The following is a 19240-nucleotide window of genomic DNA, read 5'->3' as shown; positions in this document are numbered from 1 at the left end:
ACACGGAGATGAAAAGGGTATGTATGGACTTTTCTAACTCTGGGGGATATGGTGAATAAGCTAAAATCCCAAAATGTCGACATGTTCCTTTAACTAAATATGCAAGAGTCAATGTTTATAACACGGGGCGTTTAAAGGGAACATTTCACAAGACTTTAAAGATGTCAAATAAATCTTTGGTGTCCCCAGAGTATGTATGTGAAGTTCTAGCTCAAAATACCATATAGATAATTTATTATAACATTTTAAAATTGCAACTTTGTAGGTGTGAGCACAAATGTGCTGTTTTGGGTGTGTCCTTTAAAATGCAAATGAGCTGATCTCTGCACTAAATGGCAATGCTATGGTTGGATAGTGCAGATTAAGGGGCTGTATTATCCCCTTCTGACATCACAAGGGGAGCCAAATTTCAATGACCTATATTTTTTTCAAAAATCTCTTCATGCTTGAAGAGAATGGTTTACCAAAACTAAGTTACTGGGTTGTTTTTTAAGTTGATAGAAGCACTGGGGACCCAATTATAGTACTTAAACATGGAAAAAGTCAGATTTTCATGATATGTCCCCTTTAAAGGGATAGTTCACCCAAAAATAAAAATTCAGAACTATCCATTTAAAGGCGGAGTCCACGATGTTTGAAAAACTCGTTGGAAAAGTAGAAGGCCCGACTAAAAAAACACACTTATATCCAATCAAATCAAATCAAATGCCGGGTTGCGTATGTGTGGGGTGGGTCTATCAACAGAAGGTCCAGATTCTATTGGGGTAGGGGCGTGTTTGTTTAGGTGATTTCAAATGTCAACATTGGCTTTCAAACATCGTGGACTCCGCCTTTAAGGCTGTTTAAAAAGAATGGAGCATAAATTAAGATTATACCCACTTGGCACCACTACACCACTGATAAAACCTCACAGTGAATCAGAGTTAAGGTAGACCATCAAAGCTGATATGCCAAATACAAAAAAATACGTTTACAGATTTCCAGATACTTGACTCACACAGTGGATTTAATACAATTCAATGATACACGTTTTAACATTTGACCTTTGCGTTGCCAGCGCAATGCTCCACCAATTAAACTACAGGAATAAATGTAATAAATCTAAATGTAAGCTTAGACAAATATAAACAATTGAATGTAAAATTTACATTACAGGGAGTAATAGTTAAAATTACAGGGACCTGTTCAAATGTACAGCTAGCTGACTCAGAGGAGCAGATGTAAATATTTGTAAATGCATTATAATATTTGTAATTGTATTAATATGCCAAAGAAAATACATAAATATACATCAGCAGTTCATAAAAGTATTAGTATTCGAATAAATACAAGTGGGAATGTCACAGTACCCCTGTTACTGTATAACAATATTTAAACTTCCACGTTACTAAACTTTGTAAACTTGTTTTATTCCTTCAATTTGTTTATTGTAAACTTAAAATTTTTATTTGACGAGATCCAGTCTCTCCATCACAGCTGCAGCTCCCCCAGAGCTCGCGCGCCTCCCTCCTTGCGCCGTGCCATGGCAGCGGTGACGTCACCCACGCATTGACTCGCGCTGAGAGCGAGAGCTCGAACACACCGAGAGAACAGCAACGGTCAGGGCCCGCGGACAAAAACTCGCCGAAACGGATTTACACAAGCAACGTATCGTTCCCGTAAAGCCAAGTCTGAAAAGTGTGCATTTCTCTCCATCCGAAGCCCGATCTGTCAAGAGTTACACCAAGGTAAGAGCAGGACGGACAAAATGTAAAGTGGAGTAATAAATACTCGCTTAAAGTTGCCCCGGTGTGCTTTCTGATCTTAAAAACCTGCGGTCCGTGTCAATATCGCTTTTATTTGTTGCAACGGTGTGTATGGTGCAATGCAAAATGTGAAAGAAACAAAAGCACTTTCGGTGATTGTCTGTCTCGCGCTCTCTCTCTCGCGCGCGCGCTCGCCTTTTGTGTCTTTAACAGGTCTGTGGCCACAACAGAGCTCAAATTCGGCTTTTAAGTTGAGATTTGACACATCTGTGTAACACTGCAGATAGTACATGATGCGGTTTAACACCTGGTTTTGTTTTGTTTTTCTTTTATGATCTTAATAGAGAAAAAATGAAATGATGGCTGCTTACATGCCTATTGTCATTCACTACATGTACTGTGCACGCGCCACCATGGACTCATTTCACATTCACAACTAAAAGCTTTTTGACGCATAATACTCGTAGGGCATAAGCATTCATAACATTGTGTATCGTTTATGTAGAACAGTGCCGTGCAGCACATGCATTAGATGTGTAAATTGAAGCATGCGTTTACTTTGTTGTGAAGTAAAACTTGGGTTATTGATATAGATTGTGATTTTGTGAAAGGGTATGAAGACATATAATAACAATGCCCTTCAAAATCATGTAACAATTGAGCTGGGATAATTAATGACATAAACAATATTCACATTTGTAAGATAAATGCATTTAAAACTTAGTCTCTCACTTTCACCAATTTGAATCTTTCATGACATCATTTTGTACTTCAGCTTCTCATCAGATTCCAGGATTTGAGGTAAATTAAACACTATTGGCTATTTTAATAGAGGGAGGGGCTGCTTGATATGTTCCGCCCTACCTTCCTGTTTTAGTGGAAATTACGTCAATGCATCAAACAAAGCTGTCAATTTCAAGGCACTTCAGTGGCCCTTTTAAAAGTTGGATGTCAAAGAAATGTCTTGTTTTTGATTGACCAACTAGGTTTATAGTAGTTTCTGTAAAGTAAACCTAAAATGCCATGGTGGTTTAAGTGGCAGAGTTGAAAATTTCAAACTTTGAGTGAAACGCTGAGCTCGTCTACTGTATGTCACTTTTTACTCAGTCATCCAACCCTCGGTCGGGGCAAATACTACACCAACCAACCGGTGTATCGTACATTGACTGATAAACATTATATCATACCAACCAAAGTGCTCAGCTGAAGAGACTCTGGCAAGTGCCCACAGTTGGCATTTTAAGAAGAGCGTCTGGCGTTCTCAGACGACTTAAAATGCTTTGGTGGGGTTTTTGTATTTCTTCTTGTCGTCTTCTCACAGACTGGCTACTCTGATACCTTCATGCATTATGATAATTGAATTTTATACCAGTAAAGATATCAATGGGCTTATGTGCTGTAAGTGGCTCAAATGCGTGGCTACTTCGAAGGCAGTAATCCTGCTTTTATTGTTTCTTAAGAAACGTCCTTAGAGAATTGAATGCACTAACCAGCTTATACTTGCTACACAGTGATAGTGCTTGAGTAATGTTCTCATCACATTTGCAAAACTGTGTTTTCAACCACCGCTGGATGTCTTATGCAAATTCTCTCTTTTAAGTTTTGTTTCTTTATTTGGTAAAAGAACAGTGATTATTTGTATTTTGACAGATTTTGTTTTTATCACACTCACTACTGATGTTTCACACATGCATGGTTTAAAGCATTCTTGGCTTGCAGTGGCAGGTGTATGTAGGAATCGTAGACTGATGTTAACAGTAACATACCTTTTCTGTTTGCTTTTTCTAACTAAGTGTCTCCCGTCTAATTTTGTGTCTTATTGCACAATGCAAAAGTCAAATTCTGCCTTTTCAGTATAACATTTTGACAACCCTGCCATTCACTGCAATCCCTCTTTTATCTGGATAACCCAATGAGGGCATCTAAATACAAGTTTAAAGCCTAATGCTGCGTTTACACCAACCGTGTTTCAGGCGTCAAAATCACGTCTACCGCGCCTAGTTTGCAGCTTGAACAGTTTGAATGCATTCGTGCGTCTAGAGTGAAGTGGAGGCAAGCATTTGATGCGCATCAGAGCCAAAATCCGCTTCTTGTGGGAGGGGCAAGTGCTATGCGGTTGTCTGTTAGCAAGATGACTGATGTTAATTGTGCATTTATCGAGAGAGTTACCGGTTTGTATTTGGTAACCTTACTATAGGGGGAAAATAAACGCAGCGGGTCGATAAATGTTACATGACTCAAAAGTGAAATGTGTATTTACAACTTACCAGGTTGCCTGATGTCCTCACTGACACTCTTCCAAGCGAGGTCCTTTTTATTCCTGTCTCTATAGAAATAAGAACTTGTGTCGTATAGCTCCGCGTGACTGCTTACGGTGTTCCTTCAGGTTGAATGAGTGACTCCAGGCGGGGCTGCTGCCACAGCACCAAGCAGGCTCCTGATTGATTAACGCAGCGCGAAATTTCGCCAAAGTTCAGATTTTTCAACATGGGCGTCAGCCGGCAATTAGCATCAAATGCACAAAAAGCATCATTCGCGCGTACCACACCAGGCACCTCATCTGTGCCGCGAGACCTCCAGATGCGCGCAACGCATCTTCACATTGACTTAACATTGAAATCACTCGTGCTTCACACCTCTACCGCGGCTGGTGTAAACGCAGCATAAAGGCCAAAGTAAGGTACAATTTTTACACGTCCACGTACAGTGCGCATTAGTGTTGGCCGATATGCCCCATTTTGAGATGGTCCTATCGTCAGCTTGTGAGATAGCGGATACACAATAGTATCAGGGGGCAGGGCAAAAGTTTACTCATTTATTTATTTGTTAATTTTTAAGTCATTTATGACAAGCCACTTGATTGGTGGACCGTGCGCGTTCAGGTCCTAGCAAAAGTCCAAGACGTGAGCATTACAAGTACAGGTGCGTGCGAGAAGAAATCCGCGCACATTACAAGCTATCTCGCGCAAAGTAAAGCCCACAAACCATCTTATGCAAGGAAAAGCACGCAATGCGCATGTTAATTTGAAACTATGATGATATGATAATAACTATCACCAACTATAATCATGAAAGCTCGCTATCGGCCATATGTCTGACGATCGTCGATACACAATAGTATCTTTTATCGGCACAAACACACCACCAAATTTTTGAAACCCTGCGTACATTGTATGCGTAGGTCGTGAATGCGCATCCAGGAAAATGTAGTATGTGGCCCAGCAGATGCATTGCATTTTGTCGCAATGCGTATGCGTCGAACGTCTGTGTACACGTACAAGTCACATAAACTATGCTTTCCAAGGCTGTGTTTTCGACCGTGCGCATACGTCTACCTAAAAAACAGACTATACTCCGGGCTAAAAATGTCTTAGGCTTTCTTATTCCTTAGCTCATTTTCAAACTGGCCATTTTTTGGAGCGGGCTGTGTGGAATGTGCTGTGTACACGGTACTCTCTCAGTACCAGCCACCAGTTGACAAACAAAAGACTGCTCAGTCCAGGCTCTTACTTTGCTCTCTCTTTATGTGTTTGCAGAGGAGGGTAGCTTATACCCTATCAGATCTCTGCCATCTATATTGGCAAAACACTGCCCTGTTACATGGAAGCTACATTATTGTGAGTGTATCCAATATCTTTGCTCTCCGCAAAAGGTGCATTAAATTAAATCTGTTAGTTAGTGCTGTCAGGCCTTGTTCCGAAATGTTGTTCATGGCGATTTACAGTTGAATCAGTCAATTAGAGACATGTTTGGCCTTGCAGTCTCAGACATGATTTGTTTGAAATTATAGTTTGCGTTCGATAGTAATTGCGTACAGCCTAGAAATCCTGCAAGGCAAGTGTTTTCCGTGTCTCTTAGCCGGCTTATTGTAACCTCACTGCAGCTGGCTCTCTCAAAACTTTGACCTAAATATACTTTAACTTTTCTATAAAAGGCTGTAATTACAGCGTTTATGGATTGGGCAAAGCCTTGTGAGTATTCGGCGTAGCCGCAGATAGTTTGCGGTTTAGTATATTGTAAATGTATTGATTTATCACAAACTGGTGGTTGAAGACTTCTCATTTTCCAATGTTGGTTAGATGTGCACTGAAAGATGTTTTCAGTTTGTATCGTAAATGTACAAGTCACGCACAATTGAAACGCACTGTCTAGTTTTGAGCGCGGTGTGTTGGGGTGGTATGAATGAAAATGTATGTCACTGCCACGCATTCCTGAATATTTTGAGAAAAGATTGGGCATGTCATGTTGGAAAGTCTTACATCTGCAAGATTATGTCACAGACTTTGTGGCTTTGAGTGGAAATTGCTTTTTTCAGACACGCCGTCCTACAAAAATTTTAATCTTTCCCAAAATAAGAGGCTTCATATGAGAGAGAAGCACAATATCTTTTCTCCGGAGACAGACGGCCCCGGCTAATAGAGCTTACAGATGACGGTTAAAGGTCAGTTTTGTTATTTTTTCATAATCGTTTGTAATCTGGATCGGCTATTAAGCGTTCGGTTGATTTAGCAATGGGAACTAGGTTGAGGGGAATCAGTCACTTTCTCTGTTGGGAAATGTGATTTACACATCAGATGGTGCTGTCAAAATGTGTCATTCCTCTGTTTGGATGACATTGAAAGGGCAAGAATGATTTTCTCTTCATCTCTTTTAGGTCGTGTGTGCATAGACTAAAAAAATTTGACTGGTAAAGCGATCATGGGACGTTATTTCATAGTCTTCACTGTTCCTCTAAATCAGCAAAATTTTCCTTTTTTCATTGTGGAATATTTAGTGCCACAGTGAAGAGAAAGGAATATTTGTACAAACCTCAAATTATGGGAATGATAGTACGGTTAAGACTGTACAAACAGTGTTTCACCTATTTTTAGTCTTTGCAGGCAAAATTCCCACCTATTGGCTTGTAGGTGTGTGCGTGTTAAATCTATTAAGTCTGTGCATTGGTTGTTTCAACAAGGGATGGTGATAGTTGATGTTCATGCTTCCATCATTTGCATTGCATTTGCAAATACAATTGAATGAAGAGATGCTGTAGCTTTGATTTCCATTTTGTTTTTTGTTTGTGTGCGTTGCAATCTGGGCATTCAGTACTATTGCGGTGACATCCGCTTAGAAAGAGCAATTTATTTAACAAGGACATTGTTTGGTTAATTGTGTTTTCATTAACAAAACACGTTTTGTTGAACATGGAGAACGTTCTCATGGGTAACTATTAGCAGTTAAGAAAATCTTTTCCATAAAGGTCTATGTCGTGTGAAAACTCACCAGGAAATTAAACTAGACTTGTCCTTTGGCTGACCCGAGTCTTTTAAAAAGCTTTCCAAGGATGACTGTTGTAGACACACAAAGCTGCATAAAGCATCTTTTTCTCTTTCTTTTGTGTTTGTGTCTTATGCTAACACGCATACTGGACCTAATTTAACATAATATGGATGCTGTCATCTCTCTATGTAAGATGTGGACTCCTCATAGATCGTCTTTGTGGCATGAAGAAGTGTTTTTGGTTATCTGATCGTAAGTGGTTTGTGCTGAATAGCAAAAATGGGCAACATTGAAAAAAACAAAATTGCCTCATAATAGGATCACTGAAACCACATTCAGAGGTAGTCGAAAAAACCCATGATCAAACTGATGCTATCTGTCCTGAATGCTTCTCGGACAGCAGAATAAAGCTGCTTATTTGCTGCTCACTCCCCTCACAGGTCATCATTATTACCTGCGTTAAGAGGAAGTGGACTAAAATGTAAATCAGATTTGTTGTGTTGAACCTACTCGGGTTAAAAAAGAAAGTATTCTTAAATAGCAGCAAGTACTTTATAGTACAATGTTATTTTTGTGTTTAATAATAGTGTAAAAGTTATGCACTAAAAATATAATAAATAAAAGTATTACCTCTACTTTGGTAGTACATGGGTGATTCTCACGAAACCATGAAACACCACGGCACTAATGATTTTAGCTTTAAAATGTGTAATATAGTAACATTAAAAAGCATCAGAATTAACACAATACTGCGTTCCACCTTGCACACTGTGTGATTTCAACATAAGAATTTATAATTGTAAATTTTATCTCATTTTCTGCTGAAATTCTCATTACCGCAATGTGTCCGGCTGTGTTTGAACATGCGTTATGTTGTAATTTAATCATATTAACACAAACATATTAAGAAAAAAATAAATGGATGTTTTGCTAGACTACTTTAGATGACAGAAAAAATATTTACTGAATATTCATGTATAATAATAATGAAGAAAAATTAGGAAAATGATGTGTCCATGCCTGATGTTCTCATCCTCCGCAACACTTTTTGAGAACAGTTTAAGCACACATACAGAATTTTAATAAAGTTTGATTTTGAGTGACCAAGCACATGGACCATTTTTTGGTTTTGATTATCATTACCGCAACAGATGCTTATTAAATGTTAATTTAATTAATAGAAGCATAATACTTTGATTTTCAATGCATGTGCAGAATCTCCAAATTATGTTCTTTCAGGTTTGTCATGTCATTATGAAAATATGTCAGTGTTGATGTTTTCTGAATGTTGCGGTAATGAGATTTTTTAGGACTAATTTTTTAAATTATGTTACAAAAAGTGTTAAATGATAAGTAAACGTTTTTAAATTAATGTTCCCATTTACTCCAGACTTTGTTTTTCAATGTCTGGTTGGAAAAAAAGTAAATTTAAGCAATTTTTACATTTTCATGCTTGACATTTTCAAAACCAAGTTTTCGTGAGAATCACCCACATAAGTGCACTTTAAAAAAGTATACTAAAAAAATGTAAAAGTAATACTTGAACAGATTTTTAGTGTATTGAAATAAGTCTCAAAATAGCACAGTTGTGTACACTTATGTTCCTAAGTTTATCTTTAGAGAAATGTTTTGTATAGGCCTATTAAGTACAACATTAGTGCATGAAAATAGTACATTTAAAGAGTGTACTTAAATAAAGTGTATTTTAATTTCCCCTTTTTTTCTGATGGGTAAACGATTCGCCATGTTGAATTGCCGATGGATTTCTATTAGGAGTCGGATCGTTTTAATTGGTTGTTTGGCATAGCCAACCAGTGTGCAAGAAGAACAACGAAAGTGACGAAGCAAGCAAACAACGAAGTCAAGAGGAAACACACACAACTCTCATCTCATTTTTCCATCTCTCATTCCAATACGTGACTATTTTATAAAGATGTGGCTCATCAAGACATTACAGATACATCACAAATCTGTCTGTGGTGCGTGAGATTTGTGTGAAACTGGTAGGTGAGCGCTACTTTATGTTTTGAATCACAGTAGTTACTATCATGTCTAGTAAGAACAGTCGGATAACTTTGGAACCAGACGCAGCCAACACACCATCAGCATGAGCCATCTCATAGTCTGAACTATTTTGTTGGCATTGGTTTGGTGACTCTCTATTAGGGTTGTGCCGATAGATGATAGTCAGACATATTGCCGATAGTGTTAGCTTAATGACAATAGTTTGCCAAAGAATGTACTTTTTAATAATTATGCTATTTTTTCATTATCATCATAGTTTCATATTAACTCTTTCCCCGCCATTGACAAGATATCTCGTCAAGCAAGAGAAAACGCTTCCATGCCAATGACGAGTATTTCCGTCTTTCCGCAATACCGCTTCCACAACTTTTTAAAACCGGAAGTATTGCCCTCTGGCAAGCTGCTGCATGTCCGTGTCTGTTTTAAAGATCGCTCTGAATGGGATCTCTATGAAAAGTCCGTCACAAAAATGAACTTATCTCTGCTTTTTGCTCAAAATGTGGTGTTTTTGCAGAAACCTACCCATATTCAAAAGCTGATTGCAAAAGACCTACTGAAGGTAGGATGAAACGTTTTTTTTTGTTTCAAAGCATAGGGTCTGTTCTTTCCTTAGGTATATTGTATGTTTGTATATTTGAAGAAGAACATTTTCTGGAAGGCATTTAACTTTTGTGAAAATCATGAAAACCGCTGGCGCTGGCTGGCAACTTTAAAAAAAAAACGCTGGCGGGGAAAGAGTAAACATTCCCGCTTAACCAGCCCTTGAAAAAGTGGGATCGGGACATCCCTACTTGTAATGCGTGCAACTAAAATTTTTTCTTGCACTAGAGAGGTTGTTATGCGCACAGGGTTTTAAAAACGTGAGTTGGTGCCGTTACCTGGCACGCAAATAATTTACATAGCACCCCTGCGTTAACGATGCGCTCGGATAAATGGCATCATGTTTAAGAAGGTTGCAGCAGTGTTGCCAGGTGTTACAAAAGAGAGAAAGCAGCATCTCTTTTTTGTCCACCAAACCAGTGGTTTGTCATTGATGAATGAGGAAAAAGTAAGCAAATAAATAAATAAATAATGAAACTATTGCCTTGCCCCGCCCCCCAATACTATTCTTCCTGTGAGCCATTTGAATGTTTGCCCCTTTTTTTTTAGCACCCTATTGTCATGCACACTAAAGTAATTATGAATTAATTTGCAGTAATAAGCGCCTTCAGAAGGCTGTAATTAAGGGTTGCCTTCCGTTAACTGCATGGCTGGTTTTGAATTCTTTCAGCAAAATGGCCATTCTGGACTGGACTGGGTACTGGACAGTAGTGTGAAATTCAACACCGCCTCTAAGTGCTCCATGTAGTCAAGCAAGCAACAGATTTGAGCTCTGCTGGCCTCTCTCGCCTGCTAATTCAAAGACTTGTGCTGCCCTCCCCCTCCTGAATATACTGTCCGATTTGCCAAGGAGTTGAAGACTACAATATAGGCTTGGAGTCATAAGAAATTGAGTTTCTTTGTCTGAAGAAGTTTGTTCTTGGTCCATCGAGATAAGAATTAAAGGGATAGTTCACCCTAAAATTATAACTATGATGCCCAGGATCTGTTTGGTCTAGGGTCGGGGCTCGATTAAAAAAATTTATCTAATTAATTAGAGGCTTTGTAATTAATTAATCTAAATTAATCACATTTTAATCGCATATAAATATTTGACCTGAGAACATTGAGAAGTTATTTTTTCACATGGATTTTTAGTATACCATGAATAATGACTGAATACATAAGCTTAAGCAACAAAATATTGTTTATTTTTGTTCAACCAAGTCGTTGTACTCTGAGTCGGGCTAACGTCCACGCTAGCTGCTATATGTTTTGCATTGAGATGATACTTGAGGCTCGATGTGCTGTGGTGATATGTCAATTCCTTGTTGCATAGCTTACACACAACCAGGCTTTTATCGACGCTTCCATCCGTTGTTTTTTATTAAAAATTTCCCATCCACGGGGTCAACCAAAGCGATATCATCAGCTTCTTCATTCATGTTCACTGTGGTTTGTTGTTGTCTGAAGTCATGAACGCTAGTTGGTGCTCCAGTATAATTGGTCCGCCGAAACTCATCCAATGAGAAATATTCTGCGGTGCAAAAATAAGTGTGATTAAAATGCGTTAAAAATGTTTAACACGTTATTTTTTGTGTAATTAATTAATCTTAATTAACGCGTTAAAGTCCCGGCCCTAGTTTGGTCATAAAAGTTTTTCAAAATATCTTCATTTGTTTTTAACAGGACAAAGAGATTTATACAGATTTGAAGGGTGAGTAAATGATGTGTATGTTTAAACTAGATGCACCACTTACCTGGCAAGATTTGACTTTTTTTATAAAAATGTGTTTAGCACGTTTTTGTGTTTTGCTTTGGTAAAGAAATTGATACCGCCTTGAAGTTATATTGGTGCAAACTACTGTATTTTGGTACCGTAACAACACTACGTAAGACAAATACTTTCAATCTTGGCCCAGTAAGCAGCCCATACCATCTTGGTTGTGATTTGACAAAAGGAGCGTGCCCAATGCACTCATATTGTCATTTTTTTTTACACATTGTGCACACTGAAATTACTCCTGTCAACCACAGTCTATCTTTAGTTCATATTAAAATGTATTGTACTGTGTCCAGTGTTTTTGGTGAAAAAAAGTTGTTGACCAGAGATTAATTGCCAGAATTGTACCAGAGGTTGTGTTGAACTGTAAGGGCTCACCAGTCACAGTCAGCTTCAGAGATAAAGGTCATGGCCACTGATTTGTGCTGTCAACCAAAAAGATGTGAGGTTGAGTCAGAGAAAGGGTGAGAGATGGAGGGAAATAGAGGGAGGGTAAGGACAAGGGAGTTCACATGAAAGATGCACAGAAAAAAACAAAAACATACTAGTGGGATGAAGAGGCAGGAAGTTGAAGCAGGGTTGATGTGCTCTTTACTGGCAAGTGTGATTGTGTTGGTGCTGTAAGTGTTTTGTTTTCTCAGGGAACTATTGGTGCTTGCTTTTGCTTTAGCTGATTTTATGAAATTGTTTTTCTGATTGCTTGAATCCAGTTGTGTTTAAGTGGTTGGCGTCCCTAAATAAACAGTTGTATTTTTCTATGGGCTGTTGTTTGGGCCCTATTAGGTCTGGATGATATTGCTTATTAGGGATGTCAAATTATGCAATTTCCCATATTCGATGATCATTAAAATTAACGATCAATCAATCAAATAATCGTTAACAGTAATAGTGCAATAAGCCATTACAGCAGTGGCATATAGCCAATGACATAAAAGTGTGCGTAAAAACGCCAGCTTCCTCACACGAATTAAAAGATTTTATTTTGTCTAAATAACATGCTAGTGGGATTGTAAAATGAGTCAATGTAGTTGGTGTTTTGATAAAAATCATCAATTTAATCTCATACTGAAATATAATGACTAATAGACACAGTAAACTCCGCCTCATAACGGGCACTCTGCACAGTCTGATGAAAGTCAGTGCGTCCATGACAAAATAAAAGTTTCATTATCATCAAGTGTTATTTTTCTTCTGGTCTCCTTCCCTGTGTAAAGCAGCGTTAGCAGCGTTGCTATGCTAATCTTGCAGGCTTCCCTGAAGATGGTCTTTGCTTTCAGTATCCTAACTGTATTTAGATTTTCGGCATTGGACCCTCTCAGATCCATTGCGGATGCCATTTCGCTGCGTTAGCAGCCAGCCTCATCTCGAATGAGGTTAAAAACCCCAAGTGTGTGTTTGGCATCAAGCATCGTTGTGATCATGGCTAGTTTAACTTCTTCGCGCTTGGTTAGTTTTTTCACCAGCTGTGTATGTGCTTTGTGCAGGCGCCCTGACACACGTGCTTGCTTTTTCGACAATCGTTAAGTTTTATCGATTAATTCTTATCGACAATTAATCGAAGATTAACATCCCTATTGCTTATAAAAGAATATTTCTGTATTTGTCAACCATATGATGGCATATTTTCCACACTGATTTCACAATGATTATTGTGTCATTAAATCATTTAATAATGATTATTATTAATTTTTTTTAATAAATAGCAATATTTTATAGACACATGTAAAGCAAATGCATAGACTTTCTGTAAGGGAGAGAACAAAAGTATAAACGCAACACTTTTGTTGTTACCCCCATTTTTCATGAACTAAACTCAATGACCTAAGACTTTTTCTATGTACACAAAAGGCCTATTTCTCTCAAATACTTTTCAAAAAGTCTGTGTTAAAAGCTGGGTTTCCATCCAAACATGGAGCCAATCTTTTCAAAAATCGCAAAAATACCTAGTAACCAACAGTAAACATAACAAGGCAGCTAGGAAAATAGAGACAGGACTGCATGTGGTCATGATGGGGCATGTGACGATGTTGAGCCTCATATATGGTAAAGACAACGACAGAGAAAACAGCTAGACGGTCAGTCCTGTGGGTTTAATGTTTGCTATGTCAGAATTAATTCTGCATTTCCATCTCCCATTATTCGCATTTACTCTTTTTCGCATAAATTAAAAACCACCTCAAGCGAGCGTTAAAAATGTTTATTTTAAATCGAAATTTGGCATTTCCGTCACTCTTTTTGATGCGATAATTCAAAATGTGCATAAAATCATGGTGGAAACATGGCTAGTGAAAACTTCTCCTTTGCCGAGATAATCCATCCACCTCACATGTGTGGCATATCAAGATGCTGATTAGACAGCATAATTATTGCACAGATGTGCCCTAGGCTGGCCACAGTAAAAGGCCACTCTAAAATGCAGTTTTACGGTATTGGTGGGGGGGGTCTGAAAACCAATCATTCCAGTCACGGCACATCCCTGCAGTCAGTATGCCAATTGCACGCTCTCTCAAAACCTGCGACATCAGTGGCATTGTGCTGTGTGATAAAACTGCACATTTTAGAGTGGCCTTTTATTGAGGCCAACCTAAGGCACACCTGTGCAAAATTATGCTCTCTAATCAGCATCTTGATATGTCACATCTGTGATGTGGATGGATTATCTTGCCAAGGAGAAGTGCTTGTTAACACAGACCCAGACAGATTTGTGAATAGTATTTGAGAGAAATAGGCCTTTTGTGAACATGGAGTACGTTTACATGCACAGAATAAGCGGATAATCAAAAATCTGCTTATTACAGAAAACTGTTTTCATGCGTTTACATGCAAATCAATAAGCCGGCTGTGCAAACAGCTGCGTTTACATGAGACTTGGAGAATGATCAGTTTTCTTGCAGGCAGTGACGTCACCACCTATAGTACACAACAGTCGTTCAAAAAGTCAACGGCATATCTGTCTTAAGCTGTACTGTTGTATCTCTTCTCGGGTCTTCAGAACCTGTAAATGTAACATGAGCTTCTATTTTAACAGTTTCTCTGCCAACTGCTTTAGTCGAGCAGAGACTTTTATGCGTTACTTTGCGCTTACTTCCGCTTGTGACGTTTATCTTTCATACGCGGAGACATGCGCATATGGACAAAACCGTAAGAAAGCCGGTTAAGGTGTTTACATGCCACGCGAAATCGGCGTAATGAGCAAAAAACTACCTGTGCCGATCGTTTTTTGTTTACGTCATTATGGGCTTTCCCCGATAAAGAAAAAACATTTTATGCGTTTACAAGACCCCACGTGTTATCAGTTTATTAAGCATAATCAGCGTAAGACTGTGCAAGTAAACGCACTCATAGAGGAAGTCTAAAGCAAGCGCGAGTGATTTACATGTTAAGTCAATGCAAAGACGCGTAAAGGCATCTTGCGGCACGGTATGTGCGAATTGAGCGTTGGCGCTGGAAACACGCAAGTTGAAAAATCTAAATTTTTGCGAATATTCGCACCACGTTAAACAATTCATTCATTCATTCAAACCTTTATTTAACCAGGATAAAAACTCCTTGAGATTAAAAATCTCTTTTACAAGAGTGTCCTGGCAAGTGGCAGCAACGTGGTTACAAATAAATACAAAAACATTTACAGGTAAATACATAAACACACTTTCACTCATCATACACAAACAACAATGTCATCAAAAAATTCCTGGGACCTAATTCAATTTAAAACAATGACAGACAGACTGCCTCTCTGCAAGATCCTTTAAAAAACCCTTAAAAGAATTTAGTGAAACCAAATCTTTCAAATGTAACTGATTCTGAAGCTGATTCCAAGCAGATGCAGCTGCATAACTAAACGCCTTTTTGCCAAAATCAGTGCAGGCTTTAGGGACTATCAATAAAAAAAGATCATGTGAACGCAGATGGTATGACCCAGCAGATCTCGGGAGAATATAAGTGTTCAGATAAGCAGGAAGTAATCCTAAAACTGCTTTGTAAATAAAAAGATGCCAATGCATCCAACGCCGAATGGACAGGGAGAACCACTCGACCCGAGAATATAACAAACAGTGATGAGTATGAGATTTTAGATTGGTGATAAATCTTAAGGCTCCATGAAATGCCGTGTCCAAAGCATGCAGACACTGGGAGGATGAATGCATATATAAAATATCACCATAATCCAAGACAGATAGGAATGTTGCATTTACAAGTTGTTTTCTTGCATCAAAAGATAAACAAGACTTAATTCTAAAAAAGAAACCTAATTTCAATCTCAGTTTTTTAACCAACTCTTGGATATGCAATTTAAAAGACAATGATTTATCAATAGTTATACCCAAGTATCTGTAATGTGACACTTCTTCAATTTCTGTTCCAGAAAATGTATAAATGGCTGGAACATTGTTTATAATTAATTGTCCACGAGTGAAAGTCATAACTTTAGTTTTTTTAACATTTAATACCAGTTTTAAAATAGCCAGATTTTGTTGCAAAATGTTAAAAGCAGTTTGTAAATTTGTGATAGCTTGAACTACTGTAGATCCAGAACAATAGAGAACAGTGTCATCAGCATAATAATGATAGTTTATGTTATTTATATTATGGCAGAGATTGTTTGTATAAATAATAAAAAGAAGAGGCCCAAGGATTGAGCCTTGAGGCACCCCTTTTAAAATATTTAGAGAGTCAGATGTAAGGCCGTCTACCTGCACACATTGTGTTCTCCCTAATAGATAACTGTTTAACCATCCCACTGCTTGTTCAGATAGTCCAATAGAGGCGAGTCTATGAAGGAGTATTTTATGGTCCACTGTGTCAAAAGCTTTTGACAAATCAACAAACAGTGCTGCACAGCACTGTTTATGATCCAAAAACGTAACCAGGTCATTAACAACTTTTGAGACAGCTGTTATTGTACTATGTTTTTTCCTGAAACCAGATTGAAATTCATTCAGAATATTATTATTAATTAAATAATCTTTCAACTGCATGCTAACAAGTGATTCCATTAGTTTGGCTAATACTGACAATTTAGAAATAGGCCTATAATTATTTATGTTAGCCGGATCACCACCTTTATGAAGGGGGAAGACATTGGCAGATTTCCAGATAGCTGGAACTTGATTTGTAGCTAAAGAAAGATTAATTAGATGTGCAACTGGATTTGCTATCAAGTCTGCAGCTATTTTTAGAAAATATGGTTCCAGTTTGTCTGGACCTGATGATTTCTTTTGATCTAGATCCTTCAGGGCCTTCCTTACTTCTGCTACGGTTACTGCCTTAAAATAAAATTGTTGAGCTACCGGTAACTGATGAACAGGACATGCAGTGGAAGAACTAGAAATTGGGTTATGTTGTGCTTCATAGAGAGAGCTAGCAGCAATAAAATGATTATTAAAACTATTTAAAATTTCATTTTTGTCCATAATTTTTTTGTCCTCAACAACAATATAAGATGGTACTTCTATACCTGTTTTTGATTCCTTCATTAATTTGATTGTTTTCCAGAACTTTAAAGGATTATTTAAGTTTTTCGATGTTTCAGAAAGAAAGTAAGTGGATTTGGCGTTACGAATTTTTACAGTACATAAATTACGTAAACGCCGAAATTTCATCCAATCAGACTCAAGCTTTGACTTTCTAGCTTGAGCCCAAGCTTGGTTTCGCTGTAGAAGAAGATCAGACAGTTCATTGTTAAACCAAGTATTATTTCGCCCTTTCACTCTATGTCTCTTGAGTGGGGCGTGCTTATTTACCAGGCTTGTAAAACCATCATAAAAAAATGTCCAAGCATTTTCAACATCATCAATAAGACCTATTTTTTCCCAATCAAAATCATACAAATCATGTAAAAAGCCCTGCATTGAGAAATGCTTCATTGCTCTCTTAAAAACTATGCGCGGCCTTGTTTTTGGAATTTTTGTGTCCCTTACAGATGCTATAAGACAATGATCACTTATATCATTTGCAAAAACAGAGGCTCCGGAGTATTTGTGAGGGGCATTTGTAAGAATTAGATCAATTAGAGATGATTTTTCTGGATGTTTTATATTTGGTCTGGTGGGGCTATTCACAATCTGAAAAAGATTAACAGAATCACAAAATGATTTAAAATGATCAGATACTGGCAAAAGCCAGTTCCAATTAAGATCTCCTAAAAAGACAATTTCATTATAATTTAAACTTGTTATAAACTCTCTCAAAGAAGAAAGAGTACTACTGTCAGCTGAGGGGGGTCTATAACAACCAACAACTGTGATGTGAAGACTTTTGGAAACTTCTAAGTCAAGGGCCAACAATTCACATTGTCTACTTATTGACTTTGAGACAATTACATTCACAACAAATGACTTTTTCACATATATTACAACACCTCCGCCCTTTTTAGGTCGGTCTGTTCTAAATAAATTGTACCCATCTATAGTCACATCTTTATCAGAAATAGATTTGTTGAGCCAAGTTTCACTTAAAACAAAAACATCAACATTGGTTGAAAGTGCCCAAATACGAACCATGTCTATTTTGCCAACCAGACTACGAACATTCAAATGACAGAAACCCAGGCCCTTTCTATCCTTAAAACTTTCAGGCGTGTCATATGACATATTTTGCTCCGGGCCTGGATTTGGATGGACATTTCCTGACATTAATAGCAACAATATAAGCAAAAGTCTCTGTTTAGGCAGATTACGATGATGGTGGTTTTGAAATACTGCCAAGTTTAAAAGAGCTGCTCCATTACACCCCAAATAATTTTGCAGAGTCATAATAGAACTTAAACGTTGCACTTCTAGTGTGTCAGAGGTGAAGAGCAAAGGCTGGGGTTGAATGACCGCAGCCAACTGATGGTTTGTTTCACTCCTTCCACCGAATAAGCAATCCGAGAATGAGTGCAACGCATCCCCTTGGCAACGGAGGGAGAATCCAATGGAGGCACACATCGCTATTAAATACAGCACAGCAAAAAACATCCGCTGCTTTAAATCCATTTTTGATTCAAGGAGATTAATCAATATCATAAGTAAATAAGTATATAAAATAAAATAAAATAAAAATCAAGTCAAGTCTCTTTTTCGAGTAGAGTGATTTCACCACAGCCCCGCCCCCTTCAAAGCGCCAGTGCCGTGAAGCAGGAAGCAAAACCAAACAAAATATCCTCCACGGATAAACAATGCAGAGAAAATGCGACAACAATGTTTATCCCAATATAATACTGTCCATGGATCCACCACGACCGGAACAGATCACCACTTCTTCACCGCGACGCCACCCGCTATCACAGCAGTACAAAGATGGAAATTTATGTCGAAGTTGCTTTTCCCTGCGTCAATCCAGAAAAAGTTCACATAACGCAGATTGAGTGAGTAGAAAATAACTCCCGGGATGCACACAGCCACACAATGTTTAGACTTAACTGCACACTTGCGTTAAGCCGAACGTGCCTGCAACGTTAGCTGATCGCCGGAAAGCATACAAAATTAGTTTAACAGCCAGTTAAACAGTCCAATGAACCCCAGAATCGTCATTCAAAGGGGTTCAATATGAATTAAAAAGGAGATTTTAATTTGTAAAAATTGATGATGCCAAATATCCGCAAACTCACTCAAACAATCTCTGTTTCATTCAAACAATCTCTCGGAGCGACGAAACAAGCGTGCTGCCACTTGATGCTGATGCTTTAACAATCAGGAGCTTGCTCTAGTAGTTACTTGCATACCGGGGGCAAGAAGTCCCACCCATGACACGAAATTCTGCGTGAATGTGTCGAATGACTAGAATTTCAAATGAAGCGAGTAAACTTAAAATGTTCAAGCGTCCAACTATGCACGAATAACGTGTTTTTGACGCCTCTACTGCT

The 19240-nt window shown here is 38.1% G+C and overlaps 1 protein-coding gene across 1 annotated transcript in view; it reads left to right on the top strand.

The window, feature by feature from the left end:
• The first annotated feature begins 1484 nt into the window (after positions 1-1484).
• The window catches only part of nck2a (NCK adaptor protein 2a), a 77805-nt gene continuing 60049 nt past the window's right edge, over positions 1485-19240 (top strand). The window contains exon 1 of the mRNA XM_055214645.2: positions 1485-1727. The gene's annotated coding sequence lies outside the window, so the exon portion shown is untranslated. The remainder of the gene's footprint in view (positions 1728-19240) is intronic.

Source organism: Misgurnus anguillicaudatus, chromosome 17 (assembly GCF_027580225.2).
Source record: "Misgurnus anguillicaudatus chromosome 17, ASM2758022v2, whole genome shotgun sequence".
Lineage (NCBI taxonomy): Eukaryota > Metazoa > Chordata > Actinopteri > Cypriniformes > Cobitidae > Misgurnus > Misgurnus anguillicaudatus.
The sequence above is the reverse complement of the archived record's forward strand: the minus strand, read 5'-3'. Positions and strand labels throughout refer to the sequence as shown.